General features: G+C 39.7%; 1 pseudogene; it reads right to left on the bottom strand.

Moving 5' to 3' along the window:
• Positions 1 to 16,360: 16,360 nt before the first annotated feature.
• On the bottom strand, positions 16,361 to 16,479 carry LOC112447940 (uncharacterized; annotated as a pseudogene).
• Between the last annotated feature and the right edge of the window lie 7,345 nt (positions 16,480 to 23,824).

The following is a 23,824-nucleotide window of genomic DNA, read 5'->3' as shown; positions in this document are numbered from 1 at the left end:
CTGTATCACATAGCACATCAGACTCCTCTGTCTTCCACTATCTTCCAGAGTTTGCTCAAACTCATGTCCATTGAGTTGGCAATGCTATGTAAACATCTCATCCTCTGCCGTCCCCTTCTCCATCAATCCAGATAGCCACTACCAGGGAGCGTGGCCAGATGATCTAAGACGACCCAACAATGGCTGGATGATCTGAGAGTGCTTTAAAGTTTCGCTGGGAGAATGTCTGTCTGCTCTAATTTAAAATGCTTGCCTGCTCAGAGTCTGTGTCTTCTCTGAGATCATTTTTAAAGTTGTTCTTTTCTGTCCTGCATACACCTGACTACTTCAGACAATGTGAATCCTTTTTTTTTTCTTTTTAAATTTTCAAAGCATACCCAGTAGAATAAAACTCAGTAAACATACCAGTTATCATGTCTTTTGTGCAAATGTCTCCTGCGATGAAGAAGATATAATCTGAGAATTGGATTTGGGTAGGCTGTATATTGTCACCCTGCTTATTTAACTTATGTGCAGAGTACATCATGAGAAACGCTGGGCTGGAAGAAGCACAAGATGGAATCAAGATTGCCGGGAGAAATATCAATAACCTGAGATATGCAGATGACACCACCGTTATGACAAAAAGTGAAGAGGAATTAAAAAGCCTCTTGATGAAAGTGAAAGTGGAGAGTGAAAAAGTTGGCTTAAAGCTCAACATTCAGAAAATGAAGATCATGGCATCTGGTCCCATCACTTCATGGGAAATAGATGGGGAAACAGTGGAAACAGTGCCAGACGTGAGTCTGAGTGAACTCTGGGAGTTGGTGATGGACAGGGAGGCCTGGTGTGCTGCGATTCATGGGGTCGCAAAGAGTCGGACACGACTGAGCGACTGAACTGAACTGAACTGAACTGAAAATCACTGCAGATGGTGATTATAGCCACAAAATTAAAAGACGCTTACTCCTTGGAAGAAAAGTTATGACCAACCTAGATAGAATATTAAAAAGCAGAGACATTACTTTGCCAACAAAGGTCCATCTAGTCAAGGCTATGGTTTTTCCAGTGGTCATGTATGGATGTGAGAGTTGGACTGTGAAGAATGCTGGGTGCTGAAGAATTGATGCTTTTGAACTGTGGTGTTGGAGAAGACTCTTGAGAGTCCCTTGGACTGCAAGGAGATCCAACCAGTCCATTCTGAAGGAGATCAGCCCTGGGATTTCTTTGGAAGGACTGATGCTAAAGCTGAAACTTCAGTACTTTGGCCACCTCATGCAAAGAGTTGACTCATTGGAAAAGATTCTGATGCTGGGAGGGATTGGGGGCAGGAGGAGAAGGGGCCGACAGAGGATGAGATGGCTGGATGGCATTACTGACTCAATGGATGTGAGTCTCAGTGAACTCCGGGAGCTGGTGATGGACAGGGAGGCCTGGCGTGCTGCAATTCATGGGGTTGCAAAGAGTTGGACACGACTGAGTGACTGAACTGAACTGATGTATTTATCAGCATGATACATAAATCTTAAGGAATTGGGCCATGTGCTCTAACTGGTAAATTCAAGAGCTTTGGTTTAAATCCAGATATCTGGCACAAAAATCCATCCTGCCTTTTAAAATACACCTGTAGTATTTGCAAAAGCTGCCTGAAAATTAGAATAAACCTGGGTGTTGTTAGTGAGAAACGTAAACTCTTGATTTGAACCTGGTGAGTCAGAATTTTTGTAGACAGACCTCATTATCTACTTTGTGAACAGACACCTCCACATAGCTCTTATTAAGAAAGAGGTTTGGAGATAGTGGGGGAAGGGGTGGATAAAGAAAGAATGAACATCATTCATTCATTGAAAGGGACCTAGACATGCTGAATATATCTGCCTCCATTTCCAAATAAGCACATTGTGCAAATCAAATATGCTTAAATAATGATAAAACAGAATATACCATTCCAAAACACAGAGTGAGTCACAGAAATCACAGAAACCATATCTACCAGACAGTCTTGGGAGGCTAAACACTCAGCAGACTTTGGGGGTTTCCTGGATCTCTGTGATGTGATCAGCCAATTCCAGGTGACACTGCTTCTCTCCAGAGAGGTACAAGGATTTGAACATTGGGGCTACAACTGCAATAATGATTCCAGAGAAAAGAATAAGCATATGTATCCCAAGATAGTTTCCCAAGCTGATGGTGGGGGTTGAAGGGAAGAGAGAAAGTCATTTTCAGGCCAGTAAGCCCCACTGCACAGCCGCTGTGAGCTGTGTGACTCACTGAGCACATTTCAAGGAATAGCTGTCATGTGTCACTAACTGATTCTCACTGCAGATGGGCTCCAGGGTACTCAGGATCTATTTTGGGGAGGCCACAAGCAGCGAAAGCCTGCTGGTGCCACTGTAAGAAAATCTCAGTCACCCTTGAAAATATGGGAAAGCAAACCGTTAAATCCAAGCACATTTTCCTCTTGTTATGATTCACAGTGCCTGTGTTTCTTCTTCTCCATTCCCCATTCCCACTGTCTCTTCTCTGTGCTCCCTTCTTAGGTAACACCATCAATTTTTAATTCTCTCTTAAGTCTGTGGACAAAGCGTGTAACTTGGAGTTTTCCATATAAGCAGAAAGAAAAGAAGAAAGCAAGCGTTAGTGTACATACTGTAGGTTTTTGTCAGTCCAGTGGCATAAATCCTTCCAGGTGCAGTTATTTCTCCTTTTTTTCCACTTTTCAGCTGGATGTTGATACCCAGGGCTACCTTGGAAACCTTTTACTGAAGTTGGCAAATCCTTCCATAGCCTTGGTCCTAATCACAGGCAAAATAATGACATCTATGTCCTCTCCCTTCAAAGACTTGATGTCCTAATCCCTGGAGTCTGTGAATATGTTACCTTCCATGGCAAATGGACTTCACAGATTTGCTCAGATTGAGGATCTTGAGATGGACAGATGCTCCTGGATTATCTGAGTGAGCCCAGGTTGATGACAAGGATTCTTACAGGAAGGAGGAGAGTCAAGAGTGTAAGAAGGAGATATGACTACAGAAACTGAGGTTGGAATGAGTGACACAGGTTCATGAACTGAGGGACTCAGACAACCTCTAGAAACTAGCAAAGGCAAGAAAACAGACTATTACTGCTCAGCGCCTTCAGAAGGAATGCAGCCCTGTGGACTTATTTAAGGCATATGGCCTCCAGAATATATAAGAGGGCAGATGAACGTTGTTTTAAGATCCTAAGTTCTGGTAATTTGTTAGAGCAGCAACAGGAAACCAATTCAGCACCAAGGACTAACACTCACATTGGATCATCATGTGAATAAGAAGTAAACTTGTTCTATGTTAATTCACTGGAATGTTGTTGTACGCTTTTAAGAGTGAGTCATGTGTAAATATTATGGACTCTAGACATTAGACTTCATGATATCCTGAGAAGTTAAGGGTTTACCAAATTGGGTATTACTCAGTCTGGCTCCATTCTTCTGCACCTTGATCCTCTGTTTTCTTCCCACTTTCTCAAAGCTTCAAGTTCAATTTATTTTTGTGTCCTCTTCCAACGCCTTTTGTGACTATGCCAGGTTAGAATAAGTTTTGCCACAGTCTTTAAACAGTCATGTACTCTTTCTATGCAAAATAAAGTGGATAAATATGGTAAAACAAATGGAGCATCTCAACAAAGAATTACCAAAAAGACAATTTTAAAATGCAATTATCTACAGTGCATCTGTTTAAACACCCTCACTACCATTTTTCTCTCTAAATTTCAACTTTTCCTTCTGGTGACCCACTTGTATCAGACTTTTGAATAGGTTTCACTGGAGACTGAGGTGGAGTTTAGGTAAGCCAACTGAAATTATTTATATGTCAATATCACCTTCCTAAGGTTTTTTTTTTTTTTTTGGTTCTTTATAAATATGGAGGTAGATGGGCTCATTTCAGAAGCTGGAATGCATTTTCAAAAGGTTTTGTAATTGTTTCTATCCACCCTTTCACACTCTATTTTTACATTACCTTCTGTAAGTATCTGTGTTAGTCAAGGTAGGTTGGAAGCAATATATGTCAAGGCTCTGTGTAACAGCAGAGCTGTAAGATATGAAAAGCCAGAGCACCTGAGCTCCCAATGAACTGCTTAAGGATGAACTACGTGAGACAGAACCCACATTTGAATATCTGTTATAATGAGAATAACCTTTCATTGTGTCCAGTCACCAGATTTTGGAGTTGTTTATTCTAGTAGTTGTCCTGCTCTTCTCCACTCGGAGGAGTAAAAGCAGTAAAGAGAATTGTTTGCATGGTCTAATTTTGTCATTGTAATGTATAGGATGATCAAAGTGAAGTGACTTTGTAATCAAGGTCACATATATGACAGTGGTCAATTTAAGAATGTCCAAGTCTCTTGATTGTGCTCAGATGCTTCCCCACATACCCAGTATTTGATTCCCCCATGGAATCATTTTCCACCATTCCCAGCCCTGAAGCAGCCAGGGAAATGTCTTCAAGTCTAGCTCATAGGACTCTCTGTTGCATTGATTTTCTAGAAGATTTATTGCATTGACCTGAACTCAATGAAGAAACTAAATCCAATTCACTAAGGAATTACAAGCCTGTCCGATCAATAATCTATTTATCTCCTTCACTTTGCCATCTTTAGACACTTCCAGCTTGTCATAGGAAATTGAACGCATTTAAAAAAATTTATAATTATGCAGCTTCAGGAGAGGTCTCCAACGTCTCTGAAAAATTTCAGTCGCCTTTGAGGAAATACAAGCCTGGTATGGGTAATAGAGATGACACTCTGGTCACCATCCAAGTATCTGGCCTGGGCTCATTAATAGAAATGTAGTGTCAGAGTAATAGGGCACATAATTGCAGCATTCTTCCATACTATCATAGTTCTATCTGGGATATTGGGTTCAGTTCTGGGAGCCTGGTATTAGATCACATAATTGAATTGATGCATATCCAAAGGAAAGCAACTCAATTGATAGTGGGGGGATATTGAGGAAGGAAATATGGAATGAAATATGAGAAATATTTAAATATGAATGAAGCATGAGGAATATTTAAAGGTGAATATTCTGTTGATATAAACAAATTGAGGAAACTTGAAAGACAGCTTTAAATAATTGAAGGCTGGCGTAGAAAAAGGAGTTTATTCTATGTAGATCCAGATCGCAGAGATAGAATATCCTCAGACAACTTAGCCAGGGTATTTTAGTTTGGTAAAAGAACAACCTCTCATAAAATTGTAATTCTCATAAAACTCCCTTTCCTGGAGGTATCCATCTGTATGCCATTGGATAAATGTGAACAAGATAATCACCTCTCTAGAGTGGACTATGGAGTTAAAATGGGAAGCAGTCGGATTAGGGCAAGCATACCAGATGCTGCTCCTATCCGACACATTGATGCAGCATCTAATCCTGCCTTTGCTACATCCTCGTTTACATTAGCCCACTCCCCTTGCTCTTCTCTTCCTCATTCTTGGATTTCTGGCCATATACCATGGCTTTGAGATGGACTTCTGATCTCTGAAGACTAGTGAGGCTTGAAATCTCTCTCTTGGGCTCTTCGGTTTATGAGAGTTCGTTCTGTTTTTTCCCATAGTTGTAGGCGTGTGTCTACATGACATAGGTGCCCTGAATTCTTGTGTAAAAATGTATCTTTCCCCTCCCCAAATTCTGTAAGACTTAGTGCAGTGGCTGATACAAAAATATGAAAATCAACATGAGATGTTACCGTATTTATCCTAAAAAGGTTTTACCTTTCTACTTAGTTCCTTGTTATTGCACACCATTTCTGTTGTCTGTTATTATAACTTTCTTGACTCATAAATGTATCATCTTTATTGCTAGATTGGTGATCTTAAAATTCACTTGGATCAGTTAAGTCTGCTGTTCAAAACTGTTTAAATCCATAACCCATTTGATCCCAGTTTTTCCTACCACTCCTCCTCTTAATGTTACTACCCATTGCTCATACTTACCATTCCATACTTACCAGGGACTGAATGAGTGGTTTTCACATTTTAAGAAACATTAGAAGCACATGGAGGGCTTATAAACCACAGATTTCTGCGGCACATTCTAGGATTCAGCAGGTCTGAGGTAGGGACCAAGAATTTGCACTTCTAATGACTTTCTGGTGAATGCCAAGGCTACTTTCCTGTGGTCCTTAGAGACCACACTCTGAGAATTTTGACTGGTCTAGACTGTAAATGTCTGGTAAGTAGGACCCATGATATTTGTTAGTAAAGTTTCTGTGTTAGTTTGTAGCACCCTCTGAGGTATATACTGCATTGGCCAAACAGTTCACTCGAGTTTGTCTGTAATATCTTCTGGAAGATGTTACAGGAAAACCTGAACAAAATTTTTGGCCAACTCAACAATTCTCTCTTTGAAGGATCTTCTCTTATGTAATGTAGATAGTTCAACAACATCCCTAGTCTCTACCTACTAGATTCCAATAGTATCTCCCATCCAATTGTGATAACCAAAATATCATCACACACTGGAAAATGCCACCCTTCTCCCAAGTGAGGACCAGTGGGTTAGAGGATATAGAAATACCTAATTCTTTTTGTTGCCAAATAGTTTTCATTTCAAGAAAGTTATAAGATAAAGATCAATCAAATAAGAATCATATTTTTTTAAAGGAACTGTTCATGCCATGTTCATTCCAACATGGGGCTCCTATAGAGCCGGGTTGAAGGCCATAGGGTTCTGACTGTAAGCCAATCACTAGATCTTGAAACTTTATCATGATATGACTAGCATCATAGTACAGGAACCTAAGCTATGATCAGTCAACTTATGTGGTTTTGCTAAGAGTGGGCACAACCTGCTTGCCTGGACCCCACATAAAATTATCCGTCCTTTTAAATAACACCAATCACATAAATCTGGGGTGGGGAGACGGTAGAAGAGCGTAAAATGGAGCATAATGGTTTAATATACAGCATTTCTGTCTAGCTGTGAACACGGTCCTATGTGTCTCTTGCAATCTGAAAGATTTCTGCTTCCTTCCCTTGGGAAGGAATGAAGAACAGGTAGACAAAGAGAAGGTGAATGCTCCCTGCTCTGCTTCCCCTTCCTCTGTTTTATACAGAACAGACATTCTATGTTTGACTGAACAAACACAGGTAAATGAAAAGTATGGGGGAAGGTGGGATAACATTATCTTGAGAGTGCTGCTCAAATTGAAAATTCTATTTTTCTGTGAACATATTGTCTCGACTTCTCGGAAAGGTGTCAGAAGTTGCTTAAGTGCAAATAAAAGATCGCAAACTGACTTCCCATAAGTACTTAAATTCCTAACGTATGCCAGGCTCTGTATTATCTACCTTCTCACTTAGTCTTACAAAAGCCCTATGAAATTAATATTAATACCTTCATTTCACCATGAGAAGACCAAAGCTCAAAGAGGTGGAGACTTGCCTAAGGCTGAACAGTTGGTTAACACCAGGAACAAAATCGGGCCAACATCTTCTGATTCTAGTTGATTGTTTCACCCACCACAAAGTCCTCAGCGATCAACACCACCGAGCAATACACACTTCCCCACATGGCTGGTCTTCTTCCACTCTGACAATATGCTACTGAGTTAGCTCCAGCTCTGGTGATGACAGAATTTGTGCTTTTTGCTACAAATGCAATTTCTTCAGGCATAGATTAATAGTCCTCCTTTCCCTGCTGAAAATCTCTAGACAATGTAAGTACTGCAGTGCTTTGAAACACATCAAAAGACATGAAACCCAAGACACTAAGGGTCTGGAAGGTTCAAAGTATCGTTCACAATCATTAGGAACAATATCTTGTTGTTCAGTGGCTCAGTCATGTCTAACTCTTTGTGATCCCATGGACTGTAGCATGCCAGGCTTCCATGAACAGTGAAAATATCTGGGACTTATTTATTGAGCACTTCCCACACTCCAGACACATTCCCAAGATTTTTACATCAAAAGTTTTTGACACAAAAATCTTGGAGACAAGTCTATAGGATAGGGACTGTCACAACCCTATTTTATTGATGAGAATTCCAAAGTTCTATGTGGTGCTACCTCCTTCATTTTAGAAAGGCTCAGAGTAGCTGAGTCACTTATTCAAGGTCAGAGTCAGAATTCAAACCCAATATTCTTATGATTCCAATTATTAAAAGTTTTCCCACCATCAGTTTAGTTCAGTTCAGTTGCTCAGTCATGTCTGACTCTGTGATCCCATGGACAGCAGCATACCAGGCCTCGCTGTCCATCACCAACTCCCAAAGTTTACTCAAAGTCATGTCCATTAAGTCAGTGATGCCATCCAACCATCTCATCCTCTGTCATCCCTTCTCCTCCTGCCTTCAATCTTTCCCAGCACCAGGGTCTTTTCCAGTGAGTCAGCTCTCTGCATCAGGTGGCCAAAGTATTAAAGTTTCAGCTTCAACATCAGTCCTTCCAATGAACACTCAGGACTGATCTCCTTTAGGATGCACTGGTTAGATCTCCCTTCAGTTCAAGGGACTCTCAAGAGTCTTCTCCAACACCATGGTTCAAAAGCATCAAATCTTTGGCAGTCAGCTTTCTTTATAGTCCAACTCTCACATCCATACACAATTCCTGGAAAAACTATAGCTTTGGCAAAGTAATATCTCTGTTCTTTAATATGCTATCTAGGTTGGTCATAACTTTTATTCCAAGGAGTAAGTGTCTTTTAATTTCATGGCTGCAGTCACCATTTGCAGTGGTTTTAGAGCCAAAAAAAAAAAGAGCCAAAAAAAGGAGCCCAGAAAAATAAAGTCTGTCACTGTTTCCACTGTTTCCCCATCTATTTGCCATGAAGTGATAGGACCAGATGCCATGATCTTAGTTTTCTGAATGTTGAGTTCCCACCATAGCCCAGTTTATTAAAAAAAAAAAAAAAAAAAAAGAGTAGAATCAGGCTACTTACTGAATTTTTTCTCCTCCACCTCTCCTCATGGGGTGTTGTGCATATGTGCTCAGTCATGTCTGACTCTTTGCGACCCCATGAACTGTAGCCCACCAGGCTCCTCTGTCCATGGAATTTTCCAGGCAAGAATACTATAGTGGGTTGCCGATTCCTCCTCCAGAGGATCTTTCTGAACCAGGGATCCAATCCATGTCTCCTACATTGGCAGGCGGATTCCTTACCACTGAGCATCTGGGAAGCCCTCATGGGAAGACACAGTCTGTCTATTCAAGGGTAAACAGAAGAGGGACCCTGCGCGCCTGCCCTCAAGGATCAAAGAAATTGAATGCAGATCTAATAAGTGTAGGATTTTAAGTCAGAGAACAGTTATGGTTTCAAATCTTAACTCCAATTTATTACTTACAAAACCTTCAGAAAGCTACTTTCTGTCTTCAAGCCTCAGTTTCCTCATTTGAAATGTAAGGATAATAATTTTCCCTTCTTTATCAGGTCACTATAAACATTAAACTCACTTGTTCAGTTGAACACACAGTAAGTGTTCAAAACAGAATGGGAAGATGAACCACATCTGTGCAAAAAAGAACTGAAAATATTGAAAAAGTTATTATGAACTAATACATACTTTTAATTCTAAGTACCAGGAGGAGGAGGAGGAGGAGGAGGGAGATTTCACAATGAGCTTAAATATGATTAAAATATTTTAGTCTTAAAGGATTCTCTTTCTCCTTTTAGACAAAGAAACCACAGCTCAGCTACAGAAAATGACTTGCTTAAGCTTTTATTGTAAACTAGTAAATTAGGGATTCCAGTTCCATCTCGTTTGCTTCTAGTTTCGTATAAGTGTGACTGGAGAAGACCTTGTGAGTTTTAAAAAGATGTGGCGTTCCCTGAGTCCGGGGATATGGGACTGTGTTTTAAAAACCCAAACATAGAAAGAGTTACCACTAATGTGTCCTTTCTATTTTTTTTCCTACCTCCAACCTCTTCATAGATAGATGAAGTATATACCAAGAGAATCATATCTTCATATCATTTAATTCTCAGCATACTCCTGTGAGGGTGGGTATTATGTCCATTTTAAAGATAGAAACAGTGAGGCCTGCTATATTAAAGCACCTGGTCAAGATTATCCAATACTAAATAACTTTCAGAGCCTGAATTCTGTCTCTCTAAAATTCATGCCTTTCATGTTTTATCATTTCTTTCACACTACAAGAGTCTGCTCAAATTTTCTGTGGTACCTGCTTTCCTAGGCCAACTATACCATCTGTTTTTTTCCCTACCCTCTCTGCAGGGGTCCTTAGCTATGTCATATTTAGTCTTATAAAGAAGAGAAAGAAACCCTGGAGAATTAACAGCTAACCAGTAAGAGAGAGACTGGTCCCTTTCTTCCAACAATTTTTTTCTTTTTCTTTTTTTTAACATTTAATAATGTTTGCCACAGAGGCCTGTTCATTAGGTTGCAGTGACACATATGGGAGAAACTAACTCTGCTCTGGGGAAAAAAAGAAAATCGGAAAATATGTAATAGCATATTTGGAGCTGCACAGAAAGACTGCGATTCCCAGTGCTCCATACGTTCTCAAGTACGTTCACACAGACATCCTTGGAATGCTAGTGCGATACACGTCCCCACTTACATTAAATTGTTCATGCATTGTAACTTTGTTGTGAAAAATAATAGATTGCGTTCATGAAAAGTAGTATATCCTGTCCCTAAACTGTAAGTGTTCAATCAGATACATGTTAGGTACTCAGTGTGGTTCCTTTAGATAAAAGTTTTGATGGGTCCCTAGTAACTAAAAGACAAAGTGGGCACAGAGGGAACATACCTCAACTTAATGAAGGTCACATGTGACAAGCCTGAAGCTAATATCATACTTAACAGTAAAAAGCTGAAACCTTTTCCTTGAGGATAAGACAAGGATTCTCACTCTTTCCACTACTATTTGACATGGTGTTGGAAGTCTTAGCCATAGCAATTAAGCAAGAAAAAGAGATGAAAGGAATCCAAATTGGAAGGGAAGAAGCAAAACTGTCACTATATGCAGAGACTAGATACTATATATAGAAAACCCTGAAGGCTCCAGCGAACCACTCTCACAACTGATACATTCAGCGAAGTCGCAGGATATAGAATCTATATACAGAAAGCTATGGTGTTTCTACACACTAAACACACTATCAGAAATAAAAAGTAAGAGAACAATTTCATTTACAATTTCATAAAAGACGATAAAATAACTACAAATAAATTTAACCAAGGAAATTAAAGACCTGTACACTGAAAACAGTAAGATGCTGATGAAACCTAAGAAGACACAAATGAGTGAAAACATGTTTTGTGTTCAGGGGTTGGAAGAATTCATATTATTAAATGTCCACACTACCCAAAGCAATCTGCAAATTCAGTGCAATTCTTATCAACAATCCAATGCCAGCTTTCACAGAACTAGAACAAATAATTCTAAAATTTGTGTGAAACCACAAGTGACCCCAATAACCAAAATAATCTTAAGAACAAAGCTGTAGAAATAATGCACCCTGATTTCAAACGATACTGTAAAACTATAATAATCAGAACAGTATGGTGCTTACGGAGAAACATACACACAGATCAGTGGAAAAGATTTGAGAAACCAGAAATAAAGCCACACATATGTGGAAAATTAATATTTATTTATGACAATTGACTTATGGCAAAGAAGCAAAGAATATGCAATTGAGAAAAAGTAGGCTCTTCAATAAATGATGTTGGGAAAGCTGGGCAGCTGTATGCAAAAGAATGATTTTAGCCCACTATTTTATACCATACACAAAAATTAACCCCAAATTGATTAAAACTTGAATTCAAGACCTGATATAATACTATTCCTTGAAGAAAATATAAGTGGTAAAATCATTGACATTGATCTTATCAATGTCATTTTGGAACTGATCCCAATGCCAAGGGAAACAACATGAAAAATGAACAAATGGGATTACCTCAAAGATATATACATCAAAGATAAGATACGCAGATGACCCCACCCTTATGGAAGAAAGCAAAGAGGAACTAGAGAGCCTCCTGATGAAGGTGAAAGAGGTGAGTGAAAAAGCTGACTTAAAACTCAACATTCAAAATCTAAGATCATGGCATCTGGTCCCAGCACTTCCTGGCAAATAGACGGGGAAACAAAGGAAACAGTGACAGACATTATTTTCTTGGGCTCCAAAATCACTGAAGATGGTGACTGCAGGCATGGAATGAAAAGACGCTTGCTCCTTGAAAGAAAAGCTGTGATCAACCTAGACAGCATGTTAAAAAGCAGAGACATTACTTTGCCAACAAAGGTCTGTACAGTTGAAAATATGTTTTTTCCTAAAGGAAAAAAGTCATCCTTTAGGATTGACTTTAGAAAAACTAAAGGAAATCTGAGTATTTATTGGAAGGACTGATGCTGAAGCTGAAGCTCCAATACTTTGGCTACCTGATGTGAAGAACTGACCTATTTAGAAAAGACCCTGATCCTGGGAAAGATTGAAGGCAGGAGGAGAAGGGGACAATGGAGGACAAGACGGTTAGATGACATCACCAACTCAATGGACATGAGTCTGAGCAAGATCCGGGAAATGAAGGTGCAGTCCATGGAGTCACAAAGAGTTGGACATGACTGAGGGATTGAACAACAAAAAGAAGTTTCTGCTCTTCATAGTGAAAAAAAATAATAATTAAAACTAAAAGTTAGTGTACTGGAATTGAGAAAATATTTGCAAATCTTATATCTCTTATGGGGTCAATATTCAAGACGTATAATATACTCGTACAACTCAACAATGGGAAACTCAATTTGAAAAAATGGACAGAGGATCTGAGTAAGCATTTTTTCAAAGAAGACATGCAGACAGCAAATAGGCGCATGAAAAGATGTTCACTGTCTCATTGTTTTTTGTTGTTGTTTAGTCACTAAGTCGTGTCTGACTATTGTGACCCCTTGGACTGTCGACCACCAGGCTCCTCTCTCAAAGGGATTTCCCAGGCAATTGGGAATCCCAGAATTGGTTGCCACTTCCTATGCCAGGGGATCTTCCCAACCCAGGGATTGAACCCACATCTCCTGCATCTCCTGCTTGGCAGGCATATGCTTTACCACTAAGCCATCTGGGAAGCCCCTCTAATAATTAGGAAAATATAAATACAAACTATAATGAGATATACTTTTACACCTATTAGAATAGCTATTTACCCCAAAGATGAGAAACAACAAATGTTGGAGAGGATGTAGAGTTCAGGGAATTGTCATATATTATTGGTGGGACTATGAATTGGCATAGTCATGATGTAAAAACAGTATGGAGATTCCTCAAAATATTAGAAATAGAACTATCCTATGACTCAGCTATTCTACTTCTGGGTATTTGAAGAACACAAAAACATTAATTTTAGAAGATAGTGCATCCCTATGTTTATTGCAGCATTATTTACGATTGCCAATGTAGGGAAACAGCCTAGGTGTTCATCAATAGATGAATGGGTAATGAAGTCATTAAAATTTTCTAAGGCTGTCATAATATATTACCAAAAATTTGGTGTCTTGAAATGATAAGAATTTATTCTCTCACAGTTTTGGAGGCAATAAGTCTGAAATCAAGGTGTCAGTAAGGTTGGTTTCTTTGAAGTTCTGAGGAAGAGCTTAGTCCATGGTTCTTTACCAGCTTCGGGAGGCTACTAGTAAGCTTTGTCCTTCCTTGGGTTATAAACCCATTACTCTAATCTCTGCCTCCAATCCCACATGACTTTTTCCCTCGCCCATGTATCCATGTGTCCAATCACCCTCTGTCTTTCTCTTATAAGGATGCTTGTCATTGGATTTCAGGCCAGCATGGTCTCTTCCCAAGATCTTTACATTAATTACATCTTCAAAGACCCCTTTTCAAAATAAGGCCCCATTTACTGATTCAATGTGTTTATATCTTTTATTGGAGGGCAGGCTACAGTTCAGCTGTATCATTTATCAGGAAACGTACACAGAAGCTAAAATGCTAGTGAGTATAATTTTGGAAAAATTATAGTGAATGTTCATCAAATAATGATTCATTGATTAAAATTCTCTTTTACTGGCTTGGAAAATAAATTATTGTATTCTTTTTAGCCTCAATTTTTTGTTTTATTTTGGTTGCATCATGCACAGCACAGCACAGCACGATGGATCTTAGTTCCCCAACCAGGGATGGAACCAGTGTCCCCTGCAGGGGAAAAACAGAGTCCTAACCACTGAATTTCCAGGAAATTCCCAGGCCCAAGTTTTATAGTGTTGTGAAATTATGTTTTTGTCTTAATATTTAAATGCTTTTTCTTTTATTTTCTTGATATTTACTTTATTATTTATTTCTATATAGACCTTTATGGGTGCATGTATGCTAAGTCACTTCAGTTGTGTCTGACTCTTTGCAACCCTATGGACTCTAATCCACCAGGCTCCTCTGCCCATGGGATTCTCTAGGCAAGAATACTGAAGTGGGTTGCCATGCCCTCCTCCAGGGGATCTTCCCGACCCAGGGATTGAACCCGAGTCTCCTGTGGCTTGTGTATTGCAGGTGGATTCTTTACCACTTAATCACTGGAAAGCCCATATAGATCTTTGTATGGTTCTGTAAAATTACAAATTTAGTAAAAGAGATTGTATCTGTTTTAACATGTTCAGGACTTGAAAAATCATACTTTTAACATGTACAGTAATTATAACTGCATATTGAACATCTGTTTTCCAAAGTTTTCTCATTCATCCAAAACCACTGCTTGGCATCAGCGGTACTGTAAGCATGTTCCAAATGACTTACCAGTCTTGTGCTTCACTCTCCCCTTTCACAATCTATAGTCCAGCTAAGTGGGGTGATTTGAAATACTGCTGACTCTTGAACAACACGAGGGTTAGGGGCACTGACCTGATCTATGTGGACCTGCACAGTTCAAACCTATGTTGTTCAAGGGTCAACCACTCCCTCATTAAGTCTAATAGCTTCCAATACCTGTGTCTTCTCATCAACTCTTCTTTTGGGCACAATTGCCCTCACCAAGTTCTATTCCTTGGGCAAATCTTCTTCTATTGCAGTGATGTTATTGATTTTCTATTCAACAGGCATCCCTGTATTTCCTAAAATAATCCCATTTGTGGTTCCATAAATATTATGCTCAACCTCACCATGAAGATTGAATCATTTTGGGTCTAAGTCAATATGGCTGTCCTATTACCCTTAATAATTATTAGTTTAAATACAGCCTTGAGCTTGGTGCTGGCCAAGAAGATCATAAGCAGAGGTTCTGGGGGAAAAAAAAAAAAAAATCATTGCTCTTAAAAAGAAGTTCATGCAAAGGACAATTCCTTTTCCGTCTTTGGGAGTGGTCGGTCAGTCAACATGATCACTTGAACAACTGCAAACAAAATGCATCCAGGAGATAAATTTTATAAGGAGACAGGTTTACATGTTGGATGTGGCCAAGGGGAAATATGTTAAAAGATCTGTGTCCTTGAAAATTTATTGAGCCATTGAGTTAACTAACACAAGACCTATCTTAAACAGTTTTTAGTGGGAAAAAAGTTCTAATTAAGTTACTTTGAATTAGGTCTTTAGTTTTTAAAATCTATATCAAATTTTTCTTCACATAACATTATTATCATATGTATTTTTCTTATAAAAAAGCTCTCGCAGTGGCTCAGTGTAAATAATTCCCTGCTATGTGGGATATATGGGTTCCATCTCTGGTTCAGGAAGAACCCCTATAGAATGAAATGTCAATCCACTCTAGTATTCTTATTTGGAAAATCCCATGGACAGAGGAGTCTGGTGGGCTATAGTCCATGGGGTTGCAAAAGAGTTGGACATGACTCAGTGACTAAGAGCAGCAACCATTCATCTTATAGACTGATGTGATTACCAAAGTCTAGTTCTAATTCTACCTCTCCTTTGAAGAGTTCGCTGCCCCTCCAAATTTAGAAATCAAAATCTATGGTCCTACACTGAATTTTTACCCAGATATTCCTATACTCAGGTCTCTGTTCTTAAGCAGTAAGTATTACATTTATCAAATTATTTCAACTCCAAACCCACCTTTCTCAACCTGGTTTTGTGATACTGGAGGTGAGCTTTGCAAAGACTCCTCTGTCTGCAATTACTATATTCTTCAGAGTTCTCTTTTCCCCTCTTAGCAGTTAATCCCTATTTGCATGCTGTCACTTCAGATGTGCCAGTCTCCTCTGTCCATGGGATTCTCCAGGCAAGAATACTGGAGTGGGTTGCCATGCCCTCCTCCAGGGGATCTTCCTGACCCAGAGATCAAACACATGTGTCTTAAATCTCCTGCACTGGCAGGAAGGTTCTTTACTACTAACAGCGCTTGGGAAGCCCTAATCCTTATTTACTAGTTAATAAATTTTTATATTGAAAGTTTACCCTTCAATTTTTTTTTTTTTTTTCTTTTTTTGAAGCCTACAGCACCCGGTATTCCCAGGCAGTCTCCCATCTAAGTATTAACCAGGCCTGACCCTGCTTAGCTTCTGAGATCAGATAAGATCGGGCCCATTCAGGGTGGTACGGCCGTGGACTCCCTTTCAATTTAAGAATTCATTTCATCTCCGGACTGGACCCTGATCAATACACTATGTTAGGAGTGCTAGTATTGAGGGCCTGCTTCCCGTAACGAGTTGCTCTTTCATTCAAGTTGATACAGGTAATAGCCTCAGCTGTAATATTGGTGATTAGGTGATGAACAAGCAGACCTAGGCTCTGCCCAGTGACTGAACAGTCAAATTATTCTTCCATTTAATCAATATTTGGGTGCATGTTGTGTTCTAGGCACTATCCCAGGTGCTGGAGGTAGAACGGTGACAAGGGTATTAAGTTTACCGATCTAGCGGAATTTACAAGAAACAGACAATTAAATGTAAGCTTTAGAATAATGACAAAATTTAAAGTACATAGAAAGAAAATTCTGAATGAAAAGCTCTGGGTACTATAACAGATAATCTCATGGGGAATGTAGATAAGGAAAGATCTCTATTATGGATTGAATTGTGTCCCCCTCCAATTCATGTATTGAAGCCCTAACTCCAAACGTGACAATATTTAGAGAATAGGCTCTTTATAGAACTAATTAAATGAGGGCATAAGAATGAGGGTCTAATCCAATATAATGGGTGTCTTTATAAAAAGAGAAAAAGGAGACTTCCCTGGTGGTCCAGTGGTTAAGACTCTATGCTCCCAATGCAGGAAGCCTGGATTTGATCCCTGGTCAGGGAACTAGATCCCCCAAGCTGCAACTAAAGATCCCACAAAGACACAACTAAAAACCCAGCACAGTCAAATAAATACATAGATAAATATTTTACAAAAAGAGGAAGAAATAACAGAAATGCAGAAATAGAATATGTGTATATATATATGAAGACACTGAGAGAAGGAGAAAACATGGGCTAAGCTTTGGCTGCAAGATATGGAGAGAAACCTTAGGAAAAACCAACCATATCAGCACCTTGACCTTGACCGTCTGTACTCCAAAAACTGCAAGAAGATTAATTTCTCTTGTTGAAGGCATCCAAGGTGTGGTATTTTGCTATGACAGCCCTAAATGACTGTTACAACCTCTACGAAGATCAGAAAAGACATTTATGGAAAAAGAGCCATTGAAGCTTAGGCTTGAAAAATGGGTAGAATCTAAGTAAGGAGCAGGTGGAGAAGATTCTCAACAAAGCAAGGATGTACCAAGGCACTGAGAAAGGAAGACACTTTCTATTGTCCAGGATTTAAAAGGCACACGGAACAGAATGAGTATGGGGAATGGTATCTTGAAGCGGGGTTGAAGAGTGGGCAGGCTCCACTACCAAGCCAACCAAGCCTGGCATGGGAGGTCATTGTAAGCAGTTGAGAATTCACTATAAATGCAGTGAGAAACCACTGGAAATTTCCAAGAGAGTTGCTGATCATGATCTGACAAAGCAATGTTCTTTGAAAATCACTCTGGCTATCATTGTGATGAATGGATTGAAAGAGGTAAGAATTGGGGAAAAAAAAAAAGAACTCAATTAGGTTACTGGGGTAGTCTTGGAGAAAGCAATATAAGGGGAGGGGAGAATGTTTAGCATGTATGGCCAGAATAAATACCCGCTCAATTCTTAAATATAAAGGATATAAGCATACTTATGTAATGTGGACTGAATGTATAACTACTAAGAGGATGGGCAGCAGAATCAAGATCAGCATCGCTAGAGGTCATCTGGAAAACGAAGAGCAGCTTGTTCACACGCTACGGAAGGAAGTCAGTCTCTACGCCCCGGGGAGATGAAAGCAGGCTTTGTTCTGCTTTTCCTCTGCAATCACTGGGTTCCCCAGAGGAGAGACACTGCTTCATACCACTACTTTCCCCTGATTCACGATTGTTTGTGGTTCTGATTAAACAGCCTCCCGGAAGGAGGAAGTCCTTTCTGGGAAGGGCAGCGAGAGGATTGCAATTTCCCAGAAAAACCTGGCAGTCATTAGGCCCTGCTAATAGTAGCTGATGAGTTAATTGTCCTCCCTAACAAGCCTTTTTCCTCCAAGAGATAGGAATAAACACTGGCAGGGGGTTGCAATGAGAATCGCCAGGCGCTCTGCCCCAGCCCTCCCAGGTCAACAAGAGACGTGCAATTTGCTATTCCTACTTAGGGTGAAAGTGCTGGTCCGGGTCAGGAAGTTCAAGATGGTGAGGGGAATGATTTCAAAGCAAACGGAAAGCCATAGTTTTCTCTCCACATGGTACAAGTGCTCCTTGGCAAAAAAAAAAAAAAAAATCACTCCTGCTCTGTCATTTAAGCATCAGGCTTTCCCCCCTCATGCGTTCTCCTGGTAACTGGCATCTAACGGAGAGCAGCGGCTGTGGGCCCAGAGCAGTTCTTCTGGCCTACTTTGCTGAACTTTTGGTGAACACACAGCAGGGTCTCTGCTCAGGTTATCTAACTAAGAGGTTATCACCATGCTGAGATGGTAAAGAATCTGCCTGCAATGCGGGAGATCTGGGTTCAGTCCCTGGGTGAGGAAGATCCCCTGGAGAAGGGAATGACAACCCCTCCAGTATTCTTGCCTGGAGAATCCCACGGAAAGAGGAGCCTGGCAGGCTACAGTCCATGGGATCACAGAGTCGGACACGACTGAGTTACTTTCACTTCACTTCACCATGTCTCCTACTCAGTCTGACAAAGGTCTCCCCTTGGGCATCAGGACCCCATTATTTACTTCCAATTTGCTTTTAGGTCTTGACTTGAAAAAGTGACCAAATACTGTTTACTTTCTGATTTTCTAAGTCTAAGTGACTCTCTTTCTAAAAGGGACTGTGCTCATTGATAGAGTGATAATGTTAGAGCCAGTAGGCCCTTTAAAATTTACTCAAACAAAAATGTCAGATACATAACTTTTGTGAATATCATTTTGTCACTTTCTGTGCCCATAAAAGCATCTGTAGTTAATCATACAATACTTTCTTGCTGATCCCAGACATGATCTCAGTTCTTTTGTTTTCACCATTAATCTTTTGGATTGGATTAGAGATAAAACATATACATTGGTTTGTTACTACCTTAATATCACAGATAAGAAGCAGAGACCAAGAGAAGCGATAAGAATTTGATAAGAAAGTGCTCCCAAAGTAGAGCCTTTTCTGTTGAAAATCACTGTATCCTGTAGAAAAGGGAATCCTTTTAAACAATTTTTATGGTCCAGATTCTAGGGCCATATTTTCAATCATCATGGTTTATGGTGGCATTATGGACTGAATAATGTCCCCTGTGAATTCATATGTTGAAGCCTTATCTCTTAATGTAAGTGTATTTGAAGATAGAGTCTATTAGGAGGTAATAAAGGTTAATTAACATCACAAGGGGGAAGCCCGCCTCCAATAGGACTGACGGCTTTCTAAGGACACGGAGAGACAGCAGGCATGTGTGCACATGGTGTAAAGGCCGTGTCAGGACAGCAAGAAGGCAGCTGTCGGCGAGCCAGGAAGGCCACGCTCGTCAGAAACTGACCCCGCTAAGTCGCTGCAGTCATGTCCGACTCCGTGCGACCCCAGAGACTGCAGCCCGCCAGGCTCTGCCCTCCCTGGGATTCTCCAGGCAAGAACACTGGAGTGGGCTGCCATTTCTTTCTCCAATGCATGAAAGTGAAGTCGCTCAGTCACGTCTGACTCTTAGCGACCCCATGGACTGCAGCCTATCGGGCTCCTCTGTCCATGGGATTTTCACAAGAGTACTGGAGTGGGGTGTCATTGCCTTCTCTGAACCAACCCTGACAGCAACTTAATCTTGAAATTCTGGCCTCCAGAATTATGACAAAACAATCTGCGGTTCAAGCCACCCAGTCCATGGGATTTTTTATGTCAGCCTGAGCTGTCTAATACAGGGAGTCACTTATTTCCTCAAATATTTATTTTTATTTTATCTAACAGTGCTGGACGCCCTACATGGTAGAATCCTCAAATGGAAAATTGTTTTTGGTCTCTATTTCCGCCAATGGAACAACTCTGGGTCAGAGGATTGTGCGAGGTGCTGGTAGACAACATTTACAGTTGTTCTGAAGGAAACTGTACAGAGACCCAGACTATAGGAGCAGAGGGGAGCCCAGTGATCGCGTATTTTCACCCTCTAACCCTTCAGATAAGGGCTGCCCAGGTGGTGCTAGAGGTAAAGAACCAGCCTGCCAATGCCAGGAGATGTAAGAGACCTGGTTTCATCCCTGGGTCGGGAAGCTTCCCTGGAGGAGGGCATGGCAACCCACTCCAGTATTCTTGCCTGGAGAATCCCATGGATAGAGAAGCCTGGAGGGTTATAGTCCATAGGGTTGCAAAGAGTTGGATACGGCTGTAGTGACTTAGCACACATACCTGCACCCTTTGGATGAAACTTCAGAGATTTTCCCACAGCTACTAACCATCAGTATTGGAACTGAGGCTACAACTCAGCCGCCTAATTCCACACAGAATAGCACCGGGATCTCTCATTCTGTTTATCAGATTTAGCAAATCAAAAAAATGCCTTTATCAGTTGTTAGAAGTCATCCACTGTACACAGGACTTTATGAAGAACATCTCAAACCATCATTAAAATCTTGTGAGAAAGATTTTATTATCCTGTCCCAGAAACAAAGGTGAGACAAGAGTTTCTGTAACTCGCTAAAGGTGATCGTGATAAACATTACTCATGTTCACTTACATGTAGCCTCCTCTCCTTCCTGGGCACACAGACTTGTCAGGCTCTTTGCTTTTTAACAGGGCATTCCATTAATTTTGAACAACGGACTGTGAACAGAAGTAACATGTCTAGGTTGAGACAGTGAAAGCCATGCAAAACGGTTGAGCTCCCCTTTCCTCTTGCAGTAGCAATTGTGGGAAACTCTTGTTGCCATGATGAAGCCACAAGACAGAAACCGCTGAGTTCACTGGTTGCCTCAGGTAAGGAGCTTATTGCCCTAGAGTTTGCTGAGCCCACTACTGTATGTTGAGTCATTGATATATTGGTTTTATTACTACAGCAGAGCTTACTCTGTCCTGATTAACATAAACTACAAAGCAAATATATCCACTGAAAAATAAAATCTTCTTGGGTTATTTTCTGTCTGCTATACTGGAGTTACATCTTAGCTCTGCAAATTAGGCTATTTTTAAATAATCTCTGAAAGTGTTATAGTGCCACCTACTTAAGACAGTCATTGCAAAATTAATTGAGAAAATGTATGTGACATATGAGAAACACAGGAGATGCTCAGATTTTACTTTGCTAATTTCCCAGCTTCATTACCCTGTTGAAATGAATTTATCTCTTCTCCTGGACACATTATACTCCTTAGGGGTCACTATTTCCAGGGTCACGTGATCAAATATACTCAGGGACTGAGTAGTTAGGATAAATCAGTAATTTAAACTGGATATGGTGAACTAGAGAGCCCTAGAGCCTTTTAGAAGTGACTATTACTGCTCACAGATAACTCATGGTTGCTGGATAGGATTTTAAAGTCCATGTTAGGGAGATACCTGAAATCCTGAATTTCTTATGAGATCTACTTTTATTTTAATTTAGAAAATTGCGATTTTTATGTTTAAACTTGGAAAGATTGCAACAGAATTCAAATCAAATATACATATATGCAGGTCAAGCCGGCCTACTGGCCAATGGTTTTTAACCTCTGGATTTAATTTCTAATGTTAACTTTCTGAATCTAGCATGAATTGTTTCCTTGTGACTGTTGGGCTTCCCAGCTAGACATTGAGCCCCTGGAGGAGACGGACGTCATCCTTCCTGGACACATTGAACTATGCCCTCCATAGTTCAATGACAACCTGAAACAAGGTAGATGAAGGGCTGAATCGGGTTAAATTCATAATGCTTTATAAATGGTACTTTTGGAAGTGAGAGATTTGATTTAAACAATTTAAAAGTCATCTTTTCCAAATCAAGAAAGTAGTTGTCTCAAGTTGCTCATCCCAACAAAAGCTAAGAATTACTCCTACTGCAGCAGAATTAAACTGTGCCCTGTCCCTTTCCGTATTCTGATGTCAGAGGCAAGATGCATAGCCTGCCTTATAAGATGAAATTCAAAGGGACCTTGAAGAGCTAGTCTCATATTCTCAATGGAGAAAGCACAGCTCCCCGAGGGCATATAAGAGAATCCTCAGAGAGATGGCAGGGTCAGGAAATATGCTCTCTCAAATATCTATTACTGAAAATTGTTTCCAGACAAAGTCATTATTTAAAATGTAAAGTAATATTAATATTAAAGGCGGATGCTGAATTTGAACACAGGGGGCCTAACAATAACAATAAATCATATAAATTTCCGTTTGTTGAATTCTACCACGTGCCAAGCATAATCCTAAGTACTTTATCTCATTTAACCCACAAGGCCATCTGAGATCTGTAATGGTACTTTATCCATTTTAAGACGAAGAAACTGAGGCTCAGATAGTTTAAATAAATCTTGTAAATTGCTCAGAGGAAGTGTTATATTTGTCCAGTTCTGAAGACCATGATTTAATTGAGAGTGCTTTTTATGTTATAAATAGAGATATATACTCCCTACCCCTCTCTTCCAGAACAGTCTCTCGGTAGGAGTCCTATGAGAGGCATTGATGAAAACCATTTACTTCACATGGAGATTTCACAGATAATTCTTAGTGATATACTCTTAGGCTGATATAATATTTTTGTTCCTAAATTTCTTGAATCCCTCCTGGCATTAATAGCACTATATTTTTATATTATCACCTCCGTTTTAGATGGTCAAATTCAAGTACAGGGCAGTTAAGTATTTTATGCATAATGTGATTCATTTAAGTACTACAAAAATATTAAAATCTAGGATCTTATTCTACTGAATATTAAATGGATACTTGGTATAAGTTCTGTATTCATGATTGTTTTCTTGTCTGAAAAATGGGCTGCTATGTCATAAGATTGCTTTGATGATTATATGACATAAGAAAAACAAAGTCATTTATTAATAGATGCTATTGGCTCTCAGTACATAGTAAGTGCCCAATAAATGCTAATCATTATGTTTTAAAATTTTTTTACCATATGATAATTACCTGAGTATTTTTGCATCTATTCCTGAATGCTAACAACTCTAAAATATTGATATCTATATAACAAATATGGATGATCAGTTGTAGGGTCAGAGAAAAAAAAAAAAGATTATTCTTTAGGGTGTGGATTTGTACAATGAGAACATTACATTTTGAGTTTAGGAAGCCATTGTTAAACATTTTGTAAGATGCTCACCCATTAAAGTTGTCTCTGCCTCACATTGTCTTTGAGTTATTTTACAATCCTGCAAGTTGTAGACAACTAATAGTAATACAAATAATTTTTGTTTATAGAAATAGAAATTATCTCCATGGAATGCAATGGATTATCATGCTATGGTTAT

The sequence above is a fragment of the Bos taurus genome, chromosome 8 (genome assembly GCF_002263795.3).
Source record: "Bos taurus isolate L1 Dominette 01449 registration number 42190680 breed Hereford chromosome 8, ARS-UCD2.0, whole genome shotgun sequence".
NCBI classification, from domain to species: Eukaryota; Metazoa; Chordata; class Mammalia; order Artiodactyla; family Bovidae; genus Bos; species Bos taurus.
The sequence above is the reverse complement of the archived record's forward strand: the minus strand, read 5'-3'. Positions and strand labels throughout refer to the sequence as shown.